This window comes from Dermacentor andersoni, chromosome 3 (assembly GCF_023375885.2).
Source record: "Dermacentor andersoni chromosome 3, qqDerAnde1_hic_scaffold, whole genome shotgun sequence".
NCBI classification, from domain to species: Eukaryota; Metazoa; Arthropoda; class Arachnida; order Ixodida; family Ixodidae; genus Dermacentor; species Dermacentor andersoni.
The window spans coordinates 79,142,962-79,157,867 of record NC_092816.1 but is presented as its reverse complement, the minus strand read 5'-3'; the positions used below and the strand labels follow the sequence as shown (position 1 = coordinate 79,157,867).

The 14,906-nt window shown below is 41.9% G+C and overlaps 1 long non-coding RNA gene across 1 annotated transcript in view; it reads left to right on the top strand.

Moving 5' to 3' along the window:
- The first annotated feature begins 478 nt into the window (after positions 1-478).
- LOC140216737 (uncharacterized) overlaps positions 479-14,906 on the top strand; it is a 39,480-nt gene continuing 25,052 nt past the window's right edge. Inside the window, exon 1 of the long non-coding RNA XR_011893405.1 lies at positions 479-788. This is a non-coding gene — a long non-coding RNA (uncharacterized lncRNA). The remainder of the gene's footprint in view (positions 789-14,906) is intronic.

The window sequence follows — 14,906 nt, the reverse complement described above, 5'->3', positions numbered from 1 at the left end:
GAAGGGATATGAAGAAAAGTCACTTGTATGAAGCTGACTTTGATTTGTGCGCATGTGAGCATTGCGAATGGTTTTAACATGGTACTTGTATCCATTTCGTGGCTTTCCTTTAGAAGATTGGCCAATTCAGTGCATATTCTTGTAATAGTGTGACCAGTTTTGTATTTAGGTGACATGTAGCACCTTTGTCGCTGTAATTTTTGCGCTTCTAGGCAATTAGTTTTCTATGTTCTCTTGAAAATGAAGAGATTTAGTTTATATTTTTGAACATTAGTTATGCTTGAGACCCTGTCAATGTGAGTCTACCGTGACAGCCAGGTGCCTGCCATACAAGCCCTCCGAAGGCTTCCGCAGACCCGACAAGAAATACATGTATATAATATCTCGCAATAAAGACTATTATTATTATTATTATTATTATTATTATTATTATTATTATTATTATTATTATTATTATTATTATTATTATTTTGCAGTCGGCGGGAATTCTTTGCCGCAGCGTGAGGTTTGTCCATGCCAAGGCACCACAAGCAAATGCGGACAAGGCGCATGCGTTGTCCAGCCCGGCTCGAACAGTGATCGTCTGTCAGCATCTAATATCGATAAACGCAAGACTTTCACAAGGCGGCTTCGAGCCTGCGCAAACTAGACAACCTCCCGATGGACTAGTCAGGGCACCAGAGGGTTGCTGTTCATCTCAGTTCTGCCTTTAAAAGACCGGACTGATTCCCAACCTTCTGCAATCGGCGGCAATTCTTTGACACAGCCTGACGATTGTCTCTACCCAGGTGAGCTAAGGGTCTTCCTTCCACTGTTCGCTTTGTACTTGCTGCCGACTGCCCTAGAAGTTTTCCTATTTTGTGTATTAGGGTTTGGGTATCTTCTTATGGCTGTGCTTTGCCATTGTCATCCTGTGCAGATTGCTCTAATCATATTCCTGATTCATGTGCTGCAAAGAACGTAAAAAAAACCATTTCATTTGAGCACATCGCGGTCTGGAATTTCAGAATCAACATTTATCTCGATGGGTTCGACTAAACGTGACGTATGGAAGTGTTGTCATTGTTGTCAACAAAAAAAAAAAAAACGGCCCGCCGCTCCAGACTCATTTGCTACAAATGAAACAAGCTCTGCAAAGCTAGATAGTAGCTATAAACAAAAAAACTGGATGATCTCTCTTCCCTTAGATTTGATCTCATTTCTCTTCTACCGCTCCCTGCTAAAATCGATCAACTTTTGAGGTTGACGTCAACTATCGACAAGCTCCAGTCTTCCGCGAGCGAGATACAAAATTCTATTACATTTAGGTCTTCTACATATGACGAATTTCTCGTTAGGATAGAAAGAAGCGAAAAAAAATCAAACAAGCCACCTCGGAGGCTTCGCCTGTCATGCTCAAAGTGCAGGAACAGGAGACTGAAATCGAAGCTTTGAAAGCTGAAATGAAAAAAAAACAGAAGCAGTACAGTCACCGTCGAAGCCTAGAAATGTACTGTTTTTCTACTGCATGTGATGAGAACTTGCGCGCTGTTTCGGCGAATCTTGCTAAAAAACTGAACATCAAAGACTTCGATACCGCAAACATTCTTGCCGTCCACCGATTACCCAGCAAAAAAGACAAAAGTCCAGGCATTCTGATTAAGTTTGCCTCTGTGTCCATGAAGGAAACGTGGATGGCTGGCCGTCATGAACTGAAGAACTTGTACAACTCAGATAATGATACCAGGCTTTCTTTTTTTCAATGATACCCTAACAGCAGAAAATATGGAGCTGTTCTGGCCGGCCAGGAAAATTGGAAAGGAAAAGAATTATAAGTATGTTTGGATCAAAGACAGAAACGTGTTGCCAAAGAAGGAACAGGGTGCTTCTTTGATCCGTGTGAACCACGTCAATGATCTTGTGTGCTCAAGTAACCGTTCATAGTGCCGTATCATTCATTGTCGAGATCAGTTTTCAAAGCTACCCCGTAGCCTTCTGCGAAAGTTTGGTTCACTTTCAAGCGTTTGATAGTCAATTTTTCCTTTCCACCGGCAGTTACCACAAGTCGTGTTAATATCCGCAGTTTATGAAATTATTGGAACACCTTTTGCTCTCACGTTGACAGCATTTTGCACAAAGTGCTCGTTTTGTTCCTACCGAAATAAATATATCTTCAGTTGAGACTGACCTGTTCACTCTTCCAGCGTTCCTTTCCATTTGGTTCAGTCGAGGCAGTCAAAGAGGCGGGGGGACTGCTGTCTTTGTACAAGATATTGGAGCTTGCAGCAGGTGGCGACTAATTTTTCTAGCCCTCAATCTTTGGCAGTGAAGATTTTAAACCAGCTTAGTCATATTTAACAGTTAAGAATATATAGAACACCATTAAGTAACTTGACCTGGTTTCTTAAAGAACTGGAGGCCTTTTTACGGAGGACGACGTTGGATCCTAACGTACGTTTGGTTGCCGATTCTAATGTAGATATTCTTAATCCGACAGTACCCTCGGCATGTGAATATTTGGATATCGTTGCAAAATATTACCTTGAAGTTATTGTTCACATTCTGACTACGGGAGAATTACTTCTTGATAATCGAGTAAAATCTTGCATTGATCACTTCGACATCCGCGCGGAGGTTGCTTCACTCTACACTGCAGTGTTTCAGCTAAAAGTGGCTAACCATTACTTTATAGCTTGTCAATGGTGCTTCCCTTCCCCGTCATTGTCAGGTTCTAGACCCGACACTTGCCATCCTGTTATTGATGTTGGTACTTTGGATAAACAGCTTGCCTTGTTCGACTGCTCGGGTCTGCTATAAAACAGCGATAGGGGAGAGCTATACATTCAATTCTTGCGTTCAATGCACATATTTACAAATCCAGTAAAATGAAAGTTTACGTTCGCCAGTGCCGTTCGAATCAACCTTCGATGAACAATGTGATATCGTGTGCCATCAAAGAAAAATATATACAATGGCAGTGCTGCAGACGAACGCCCACTGACAGCGTTCTGCGTTGACAGTTCAAAATTTATCTGAATAAAGTAAATGCCTTTACTCGTGCGATCCAATATTCGTGCAACAGAAGCCGCTATTATCAATCGCGCAATAATGACCAAGAAAACGTGGTATCTGATGAACGAAATAAGAGGTTATGTTTAAATGTGGCTAATAATATTCAGAATAATTTTTCATTTGGATTTATCAATAGCCGTTAACAACTTGAACCAAATGTTCACCCAGTTTTCTGCAGTGTCTAAGCAATCGTGCTGCACTGCAAGCACTACTACTCCAGTAATCGAATCCCCGCTTTCCTTCCCACTGTCACGGAACAAGTGCTTTGCCATTTACTAGGCAGCTTCGATCGGCCGGCATCGATCACCCGGAATCGATATAATTCGCATGATTGGTCTCTTCAGGAACTTCGCAGTTCTGAAGAACATCTTGTTAGAAATCCTAAACGGGATAATTACAATCGAAAGCATTCTAACTCGATTAAAAACAAAAGTAGCTCGGCCGCTTCTTAAAGGTGGCGACGCTCAAAGTGTGCATAATTATCGCCCGCTTTTCATTTTGTCTAATTTATTAAAAGTTCTAGAAAAACATATTCTTACCAATAAACAACTTCATTTTTAAACAAGGGTGGCTTCCTGAATGTCAATGCAGTTTTTATTGAAGAAAGGGGCACTCGTGCAATAATTAAAAGAAATCTGTGACCATTTATTTTTCTTCACTTGAAAGAAATCTTGTATCTTGTGTGCTTTTTTTTTAGATCATGCGAAAGCGTTTCGCACGGTGTGCCATGCTATATTGCAAGACAAACTCTACACTCTAGGCTTTCGTGGTTCATTCTTATGTTTTTCTAGGGCGGGGGGGGTGGGGTGGAGTGCGCACTTATTTTACAGATAGTTCCCAGGTTGTTTCGGTTTCAAACATTTGCAGCTCTCGCGTTTATCTGCAGGCCGGTGTGCCACAAGGTTCCTTATTGTCTCCCTTACTTTTTAATGTGTACTTTGAGAACGTGTACAATGCGCTATCCACTCGTAAGTTATTTCAACACGCAAATGATACACTTGTACACACACACGTGAATCTTTTCAAATTCATACTTAATTATTCAAAATCACGTTATAAAAATAATGGATTGATTTGATATAGATGTGATTTACATTAATCATACTAAATTAAGGTTGGTCTGCTTCCGCAACCCACTCAAGAGTGTCTCACTTTCTTCCTATATTTGCACCCGTCTCGGTGTGTCAATTGCACTTGTCCTCCAATACATTTTTTAGAGCGATAGTTCTACTACTCGGGGCACAAACCCAGAAAACGCCTGGTTCTGTAAATCTGACCTCTAAGCTAACCCAAGGTCAAACTGGTACTTAGCCTGCCACTACCGGTGGCTGCTGCATGCGCCGCGTGGGTGTCCACATCTCGAAAGCGATCTGCGAAGTGTACAAAGTGCGCCGAGTGCCAGTAGCTTCGTGTGTGCCGTGCTTTCAACGCTTCACTCGCGTTGAAGCGAGACGCAGCATGAAGATGAATTCACTCGCTGCTAGTGCCGCGCCGAGCATCATATGTGCGTTGTCTTCTGGTGCAATTGTATATGCAGTACTTGCTGACGGTGCCGAGCAGCGTACGTGTCCTTTCCCGAAGCAAGCGATACCGTAGTATCGCTCGACAAACTTGGTTTAACCACGTTCAACAACCGCAACTTCCTTTTCTGATTCAGTGAAGCATTTGGGCATATGGTTCGATTCCGGTCTTCTTTCTTCGATTCACTTACCTTACATACGCGCCAGACTCCGTAAAATCGTCTGTTTTTTGTATCACTTAAAAGTGTTTTTCACTTCTGTCTCTCCGAAAACTTCTGGTTCACTCGTTAGCCTAAAGTGTGCTTAGGTGTGGAACGACAACATTTGTTCATTGTTCTGGTAGTTGGAATCAACGTGCAAATATGTTATTAAAATGTATTTTAAAAAGTGTTACTTGTGACCAATACAGCCCACTAGATGTGAACCTATTTAGACGCTAAAAGTGCCGAATTTGCGACCACATTTTGGTCAAATAATGGTGCTCGAATATTTCTGGACCGACGCATATGAGTACCCACTGTGTTTTGCCGTCCTTTCCATGATACATCCGGTTTTTCAGTTCCTGGCACAGGTACCAGATTTTGTAGATACACTCGAGTCTATTATGCTCCCGACATATTCGATGCTTTTCTCTACGAAATTACTTCTTGTGCAAACTATATGCGACATTCGCAAAAAACCTAAAGGAATTATACGGGGAATGATTACGGGCGTCAGGTTTCCCTATATTTTCGTGTCTTCTGTTTCTACCTTTTTATTTGAGCCTTGTATTTCATCGTCCACAAATGTTTCAGTGTCACTCTTGCTCTCTTTTTTTTCTAAAGTAGACAGTCTTGTTGCAGACTGTCGGATTTGGCGTGGCAAGCCATCATGATGGCTAGGCGAGCCTGATTTCCGTAATTGTGCTTGCAAGGTTTGTAAATAAAGTCATTATTATTATTATTATTATTATCATTATTATTATTATTATTATTATTATTATTATTATTTGGGTAGTAAAAAGATTGTTGACAACAGGAAATATATTACAGCTTATGTTCCCCAGGCATCCGTGTTATCACCTCTGTTATTCTATACATTTATGAACGGCTTTCTCATGATAATCAGAAAAGCTACGGTGTACCAATATGCAGACTATACGCTCCTACTAACATGTCACATACGTTATGAGGATGCTGTTAACACTCTAAAGAATGCAGTTCATAAGGTCGATCATGTAATGGTTGGAAGAAAACTGTGTATTTATCAATGTAAAACAAAGCAAAGTCATGTACTTTCAAATTACACTGAAAAGCTCAAAAATAAACTCGCCTATATTTTTTACACGATCAACATCGTATTTCGTGCAGATGTACCGCTATAGTATATCTGAAGACATTCAAGTACCTGGGTTATAACGTTCCACAGCGGCATGTCCCGGCAAGAGCACATGGCATTTTTATGTTGCAAACTAACGAGTATTGCATATCTACTTTTCAAGATAAAGGGATTAGCACCTCTACCAGTGAAGAAAAGGATAGTTCACGCACTAGCGTACAGTGTGCTGTGGTATGGCATAACGACCTTCGACTTTTGTCAAAGCGCTGAAAAAAATGTGATTGATAAATTACTAAAAAATATATTTAAGATGTCGCTTATGGTACTGCACTAAATTCCAAGAATATTTTTCATAAATTGTGGTTTTTCACTTTCGACGATTTGTTTACTATGATGATTATTATTCGGTATAATTGGAGATTCATCCGTTGCTCCTAGATTGTTAAGCGACAAAAAGCGTATTCGATTGTTGAGCGGCAAAAAGCACATTAAAGTACCCTATTCTGCTACTAAGTATATAGAAGCGAGAAGTGAATACATCCCAAAAATATTTAACGATTTATCTGCTGAATTCTTTTCTGCAACATTAAAAAAAAAGCTGTTGAAGAAATTAATCACGAATGCGGAATTATTGTTCGCATTCGTTATTTATACTCCTTGTTTGGTATGTCTTCGTCTGATAACGGGTCATACTACGAACTACTCGTCTGAAAGCTGGTAAAAAAAATATGTTATAAGGTAAACTTGTAACCACATTGCTGTACCGACTCTGCCGCACAAGTTACACAAGTCTTCATAGACTTAGACAGGCCCGTCTCTTCGATTGGTTTTGGATGTCTATAAGTAAATTATTATTATTATTATTATTATTATTATTATTATTATTATTATTATTATTATTATTATTATACGCTGTCTATATGTATCGGACATATTTAACAAGTTACCGGGTGAAATCTTTAACGCGACTTCGAAAAGCACGCTGTAGGGCTTATTGAAGGAGCTATGGTGAAATTAGTTACCTTCCAAAGCATCTTGGCTTCCTAATATTTACTTCTTCAATTTCTTTTCTTTTAAGTAGAATAACATAATGTTATCTTCTCCTTCTTTTCCATCTCTTCACATTCATTTTTATCATTGTTCTACATGTCTGATCAGTTTGTGTATTTCTTTCACCATGCCTATTCTGTTCATAGGCACGGTCCTAAAGACCTCTGAGGCTTAGACCGGCCTCTTCATATTGTTTTGCATTTCTGGGGGGCAATAAATTGTATTATTATTATTATTATTATTATTATTATTATTATTACCGGACTTCAGTTCATTTAAAAAGAATTTTCATGCAGTTCTGATGAAGATTTTACCATTTTGAGCGTTAATATTCGAAGTCTGCGTAAATACTGGGACGAATTTAAATTTCTGGCTGAATCGGCAGCTAACAATGTAGACGTATTTGTGATTACAGAAATCAATGCTTCATAACCTTACAGGGCTTTTCCGCACATTTTGTCACACGAAGCGGGCGTCGTGGAGCAGGCATTGCTCTCTATGTAAACGACAACTGTGAAGTTTCTTCTGTTGATGCATCTTTTGTACATACCGAATCTATGATGGTCAAAGTTTGTAAGAGGTCATTTTCTGTCCATATCTTATCGATTTATCGACCACCCTCATGCAGCCTTTCACGGTTTCTTGTTGCGCTTGAAAGAAGCTCTGCGGCAGTGGAGCTCAGTGGACCAATTTTGCTCGATCGGAGACTTCAATATCAATGTTTTATGCCCTGAAAAAGTGACTGTTTGTGATTACTTATCTACGTTGTCCGCTTATGGTCTGGAATGTACAATTGCCGCTTCTACTAGAGCGGAATTAGTTAATAATAGCCTAATGCAATCTTGTTTAGATCACATAGCGGTCAGAGCTCCCAGCTGTTCATTTAGGTCATGTACTATTCTACAACGGATGGCGGACCACTATTTTGTAACATGCCGTCTTGTTTTACCAGACGCGTCTGGAACGTCATCGGTGGAAACTGGATCTGGGCAGCCTAAATGCCTTGTCCCTACTGTTAATCAATCCAAGCTTGATAACCTTATCGTTTCCTTTGACTGGGCATCCTTAACCAAAGAAGATTCTTCGGGCAACGTATATGAATGGTTCTGTATGCAAATGAAAAATTTTGAATTACGTTGCACACGGCTGATAGCTAAGCCGATAAGAAAGGGTCACTGCTGGATGAACACGGAAATTCTTGCTTCCATTTCGTATCGAGACAACTTGTGGAAACGCTGCAAAAGCTGTTGCTCTTCTGCGTACCGTGAAATGCCGTTACTTTTTTTGTAAATTCCAACAATCTTCAAATAATGTTAACAAAACTTGGCCTTTGGTAAATCATCTCAGAGGAGTGAATTCCAATAACCGGTCTATTTTCGGTGCTTTTCAACAACCTCCCACAGAAGTGGCTGATGCTTTCAACAGGCACTTTGTTAAAGTGTCCCAAAGGGCCGTCTCTCCATATACAAGCACTCCGCCGTTAGGGCATTCCATGTCTGCGTCGGCTTTTCTTCCGAAAATTTTGAGGGGTGATCTGGAAGAAATTATTTTCAGTTTCCGTCCTAACAAGCCCACTGGATATGATGGAATTTCTTTACACACCACCAGAAGGAATTTCAATGCGCTGTCAGATATTAGGCGATGAAATTCCAGAATGCTTAAATACTGCAGTTGTTGTACCACTACATAAGTCAGGGAAGAAAGATAGTATTGAAAACTATCGGCCAATTTCTATATTGCCGATTATTGCTCAGGTCTTAGCAAAATTTCTTTTTCACACTGTCTTCTTTTCTTAACAAATTGTCTATCCTGACCAATCGACAGTTTGGCTTTATTTCAGGGCGTGGTACTGTGGCACTGCTTGAGGAATTTTCAGATGAACTGTTCTCGGCATTCGATCTTTTCTCATGTGCACTATTTTTAGATGTAGCGAAAGCGTTTGACACCCTGAATCATCAAATCTTGTTAAGTAAACTGCATTTTTGGGGATTTCGTGGGTCTTTTTACAAGGTTCTTGAAAACTACCTGAGCAACAGATTTCAGGTGGTCTCTACCGATGATAAGGGCGTATTTAGTTCTAAGCTGCCGGTAAAAGCTGGAGTTCCTCAGGGGTCCATTTTGTCGCCATTGCTGTTTAATATCTTCGTTAACGACTTCCCTTTGGCAATTTCGAAATGTTCAACATTCCAGTATGCTGACGACACTGTGTTAGTAGCGAAACACCTTTCTTATAAAACGTCCACTAAAATGTTGCAAAATGACGTGTACAAAGCAATGCATTGGTTTTCTAATAATGGAATTGTTGTAAATGCCCAAAAAACAAAACTTGTTTGTTTTCGCTCCCCACTTAAGACTACAGTTATTAACATGCATCTCTACTTGCATGAGTCAGACTGTGTTCATTGTAAATGTGCGCCTATTCCATACGTGGATTGTGTTAAATATCTCGGAATCTATTTCAATTGTAATTTATCGTGGCAACATCACTTATCCCTTATTTGTTCTAAACTGAGGTCAGTAGCGTGGCTGCTGTTTATTATCAAAAGTATTGCGCCCTATTCTGTAAAATATATTACAGCACATGCCCTAGGTTACAGTGTGTTGAGGTACGGCATTAGTCTTTGGCTTTTGTTCTGATCGTTGGAGATGCAGGGTAGACCTGATTATAAAAAAAAACGTTCTTAAAAATGTTGCATACAATTCCCCAATAGTAACATCTGCAAATATCTTCCGTGAACTTGGTCTACCGAACTTCCATTCATTACTTATAGAAACAGTTGTCATTAAACATTTCTGGAATTCCGCTTTCAAACAAAAAAGTGCCGCCGCAAGGAGAACAGAAAACATGTCCGTTATGTAGTTCCGCGTTCACCCACAAGGTATGGCGCGGCCAGACGCTGTGCTATGTGCCTGTCATATTTAACAAATTGCCCGAAGAAATTTTTAACGCGACATCAAAAAGCACGCTCAAACACTTCTTAAAGCAACTACAGTAAAATGAACCTCTTCTACATTTTTTCTTTTGCATCGCAATATTTACCTCTTCAACTTTTGTTATATGTAGATAGCCAAATGGTATCTTGTTCTTTTCAATTTTTTGCCATTCGTCTTATTTTTTTTTATTTTTTTTCCTTCATGTCTCGTCAATTTATGTATATTTTTTTGCCTTGTCTATCATATTCGTTGGCACGGTCCTACAAGCCAACTAAGGCTTAGACCGGCCTGCTTGTGTTGTTTTGTATATTTTGTGGCAATAAATATTATTATTATAATTGCTGTTATTAATATTATTATTATTATTACTTCCATAAAATACTGATTTTAGTCTTTATCATGCTCATCTTCGTGATTTTGATATTCCTCACAACTCACCTCATTGTCCTTTCCCGAGCTTCGCGTTGTATTTCAATACTTTCACACATTGTTCAATTGCTTTTATCTACCATTCTTTTACTTCCGTTTGGTTGTATGTGCAGTCTTCATTTCACGACTTCGTTTTCTTTTCTTCATTGTGTTGATTTTCTCGTATTGTGCCTAGTGCTGTTTTAAAGAGTTTCTCTTTTCTTTTTAATCAGCCTACCACGCTCACGACACACGAGGTGGTAAAGAGAACCGACTTGAAACGCGCGTTAGAACAGTGTACATTTGCCAGCGCCTAGTAGATTGTTGTGGATTGCCACAGTAGGGCTATGCCTAATTGTGAGCAAACGAAATGCGTGCTCTCGACTACCTCAACTTTCCTGCTAGGCCACTCAAGCCAAATCCTATGGCTTTGGCAGGCCCACATTTCTGTGTGATGAATTTTCCAGAATAGAGAGGTAATGTATTTGATGGAAGGCAGGTAAGTCGGCATGAGCTGGCATGCCCTAGCTTTCTACACAGCACTGGGAGAGGGGGGGTGGCAACCGGGGATGCAAAGGTGCGATGAGAGATGAAGGGGACATATAAGAAGGTCGCGCGACATTTCAGCATTGCTGATGATCATCAACATGTTAAAAATGACATTCAGAAATGTCATCGAAGAAGCTACATAGTTCCGTATCTTCGCCTAGGTCGTTAGTTCGAATTAAATTTCCCGAAAACGCGCAAGGAGGAGGCTGATGCCTAGGCCCCTGCGTGAGCAGCCCAGGTGCCAAGAAAAGTCCTTGCAGTTTGTAAACAGCTGTGATAAGCGGCTCCAGTAGGGTGAGCACCTGGCACGGTGCGTTTAGGGGCGAAAGTCTGGAGACAACATGAGAATCACACCCATTGAGTCTAGCAGAGATCTGCTTCAGCATTTCCTCAACGCCAACGTTCGCTTTGTTTCCATATCCTTGCTTGCTAATAGTTTCACAGGCTTTATTGACCCTACACGTATAGAGGACTACTACACATGGTGTCATGCGCGTGGGTCTAGAGGCCCGCAGAAGCGATTCCAAGTCTGTGACAGGCGTGGGCGACGAATATTCGCCCTGTGCTCTCATCGACCTTAAAGTCGCCGGTTATTGCCCTCGATGCAGACACATGCGGCTGTATAGTCGTAACGCTTGTGCCCCGCTATTGAGATCAGAAGCGGCCAGGTAGGGAGCGCTTCTTTCGCGAACTTTGTTTACTCTGGTGGACAGATTGAGCAGCTTCTTCACGGGAACATTTGTTTTTCTCGGCATTTTTCGAAGAATACGAACTTCCTCTTGCATCTTCGGCCAATCCTTCGGCGTCGCTTCGTGAGAGTCGCGGCAGTTGGGACATTTGAACGAACACGCTTTACAGTCAGCAGTGTCACGTTTTCCACCGCAGCACTGGCGTGTAACTTCATTTCTCCACTCAGCACTCACGTGATCGGCCTTGAGGCATGTTGAGCACTGCAGAGACCTCGGTGCGAATGGTTGGACGCGGTTTAACACGTGCCCCACTTTCACAGGTGCTGTGAAGTCGTAGAAGCAAATACTAACTTGATGCAGCGGGAGTTCTCCAAGCGATGAATCTCAAGAAATGCGCGCCAGTCAACTGAAAAGATTTCTGAGGCACACATACTTGATTTCAAAGTCCAACTCAGAAATCACGCCAATCTTTGACTGCTTCCCGTAAGTAATAAAAGAACGGACGGGGATGGCGCCCAATGTCGGAATGGTTTTTAACTTCTGCAGTAGATATGGCTGAATTTTGCATATCCAAAGTCACGATGTTCTTTCGAACATTGATCCAGGTTTCCTTGATTTCCTCGCAGGCCAAACTTTTCAAATATTCTGTTAGAAATCACCTGCTCAGGCAGTTAAGGTAGTGTGGTGCCGTGCGCGGCACATAAAGAAATATTGAAGGATTGCTGCTCGCTCTGATTAGAAGTTAGCACACTCGACATTCAGGGCATATCTTTCTACGTACGGTGGCCCATGACAATGGTGTACTCTGTGTCTGCTTCCCCGGCTCCCGGCATTGAGCGCTTCCAGGAATAGAGCCGATCCGGGATTCCAAATGCACGTCGTCCAAAAACAAGTGATGAAGTAGATGCTTGGCCTTCTTCAGTTGTTCGCGCGAGCGTCTTCTTGCATATCCTCGTTTAAGGTGCCTTGAGAAAATAGCAAGAACCGTTTAAAAAATGTAGAAGCCCGAGGGTCCTAGAGCTCTGTCACTGAGCTGCTTCGAGTCAAAGGAATCTAAAGCTGCAAGCGTGTCTTACGGAGGAATCGGAGAGAGGGAGAGAGCAACTCCTGAAAGGAGGTTGCCAGAGATCAAGACAGGCGTCATCTAAAATCAAAAAGAAATGCAAATGAATCTGGCCCGTCATTTGAGGGGAGAAGAAAGATCAGCTACTCTTTAGAACATTAAAAATAAATGCTTAGTATAGAAAACTGCGGTCTGTCAAGCAGTACCAACTCCTAAGCTCCAACGCTCAGTCGCAGCTATTGGCGGCAGCCGGCTTTGTAGTCGCCTTCGTGAACGACATTGTGCATGTGCTCTGTTGACAAGTCTAAACTGGATCTAGACATAAAATGACAGGTTCGAATCAAATTCACGTGATTTTATTATTATTATTATTATTATTATTATTAGTCGCTGGTGCAACAATATGGACTTGCAGTGATATGGTGTCTACAGAAAGTATTTTTTATCAGCCTTTCTTTCTTTGCTGCTTTTGCAATGCACTACTCCATTCTTTCACGGACACGAGGCCCTCATATAACTTCGTGCCCTGGGTCCTTCTCCTGCATGTACCAGTACAAATGTACACCCGTGAGTTACCTGAATAAACCAACCGCCGCGTTATCCCCGTGGCTAAGGCATGGCGCTGCTGAGCTTCAGGTCGCGGGTTCGATTCCGCCGTGGTCACATTCCAATCGAGGTGGAACACAAGAACCCATCGTGCCCCGGCAATCGGATGGACGTTATGAAAAACCAAGGTGGTCAAAAGCAATCCTGAGCCCCACCCCCTTCCCCCTACGGCATGCCTGATAATCAGATCACATACTTGGCTCGCACGTAAAACCCCATTATTCAATTAAACTTGATTAAAGTCAAAACTGTAATTATATGTTCTATTGTGTAAGCTATCTGTTTAGAGGACAGTCCTCTTCTCTGAAACACTGCCAAATTTTGTGCGTGAGCCCTGACTCTCTTACGAGGTTTCGCTCGTTTACGGACGCGCCTGGGGCAATGGGTGTTCCATTTGCTCCATTCTTGGCGTCCTTCTTTCTCGTTCGGTGAAGTTCCGCGCAAATGTTCAGGATATATATTTAACTGTTTTGAGCGTCTTTTCGTGCTTTTAGTCGTGTTCGCCTGGCGAAGCCACCACCGATAAATCGTGCCAACCGCGCCTTCCGTTTTATGTCAATAACAAAAGAGGAAATCGAGGGAGGAAATACGGTAACATTTCCATATATTCATGGTGTTTCCCATAAACCAAAGAAAGCTGCCGGATGCGCCGGCATTAAGGCAGTTCTTGCCTCCAAAACAAAACCACCTGATAAGCCCTCTGGTAGAAGTCAAACTGAGCGCTTCGTTCACTGTTAGATGTCTTTATATAGGCTGTGGAGTCCAGCTTTCTTGGCGCCTTTCTCACACAGGACACGATGGACCCTGTATCGACGATTTACGGCGATATAGCTGGGGAATTCGCGTTTCCCGGACGCATTACAAGCAACGCGGTGATAAAACCTTCGGTTCTTGTGCGTACCATCGCAAGTAACACTCCTGTAAACCCTAACATACGTGTGCCTGACTGAGAGAGAAATGTAACACCTTTGCTGTATCAGTCCATTTGCCATGCCCTATGCTATCTCGAAACCTTGGCAGCTACAATGTACAGGTATTCGAGACGTTTCTGTTACACTTCTGCAATCAGCCTTTCACGATTGGTCAAACATTTTTCGAGTCACGCCCACTTTGCTTTCTCTCACGCGACATAACGAAAACCGCAGGGACTCCCCATCTGATATGACTTGCACACGCTGACTATGCATGGTTACACCAAACAAAATAAAAGTAGTCATGCGCGATCAACGGCCTTTTTTTCGCCATTAGCACACCATCTTTGGTCAAAATATTTTTGGGCTACGCCCACTTCTGTCTGTCACGCGATGTCGCAAAACCTGAAAAACTTACCCCGTCAAAGTGACGTAAATGGCAATAATATGCCCAACAAAACAGATTTTTTTTACATAGCCGGAGGCTGCCCCGTCCCGAAAGGAATAGAAGATGGCTTCCCGCCGATCGCTCTAGCACTGGCTACTCGGAGCTGCCGGGGATAATGATTTATTTGCGCGTATATAAAACAAATTGTATTGTGGTATAACGTCGTCGCGCCCTTTCAGCCACGTATACGACATCGCAACTGCCAACTCATAATCGCCGAAGACCCGCATTAGCGATATTTTTCACCTACCGTTGCACGCCGCCGTTATTTTTGACCAGCCAGAGCAAGCCAAACAAGGGGAAGAGGAGCAATGAGGACACCTGCACTACCACCCTCATCCGGTTATCTACTTTCACTGC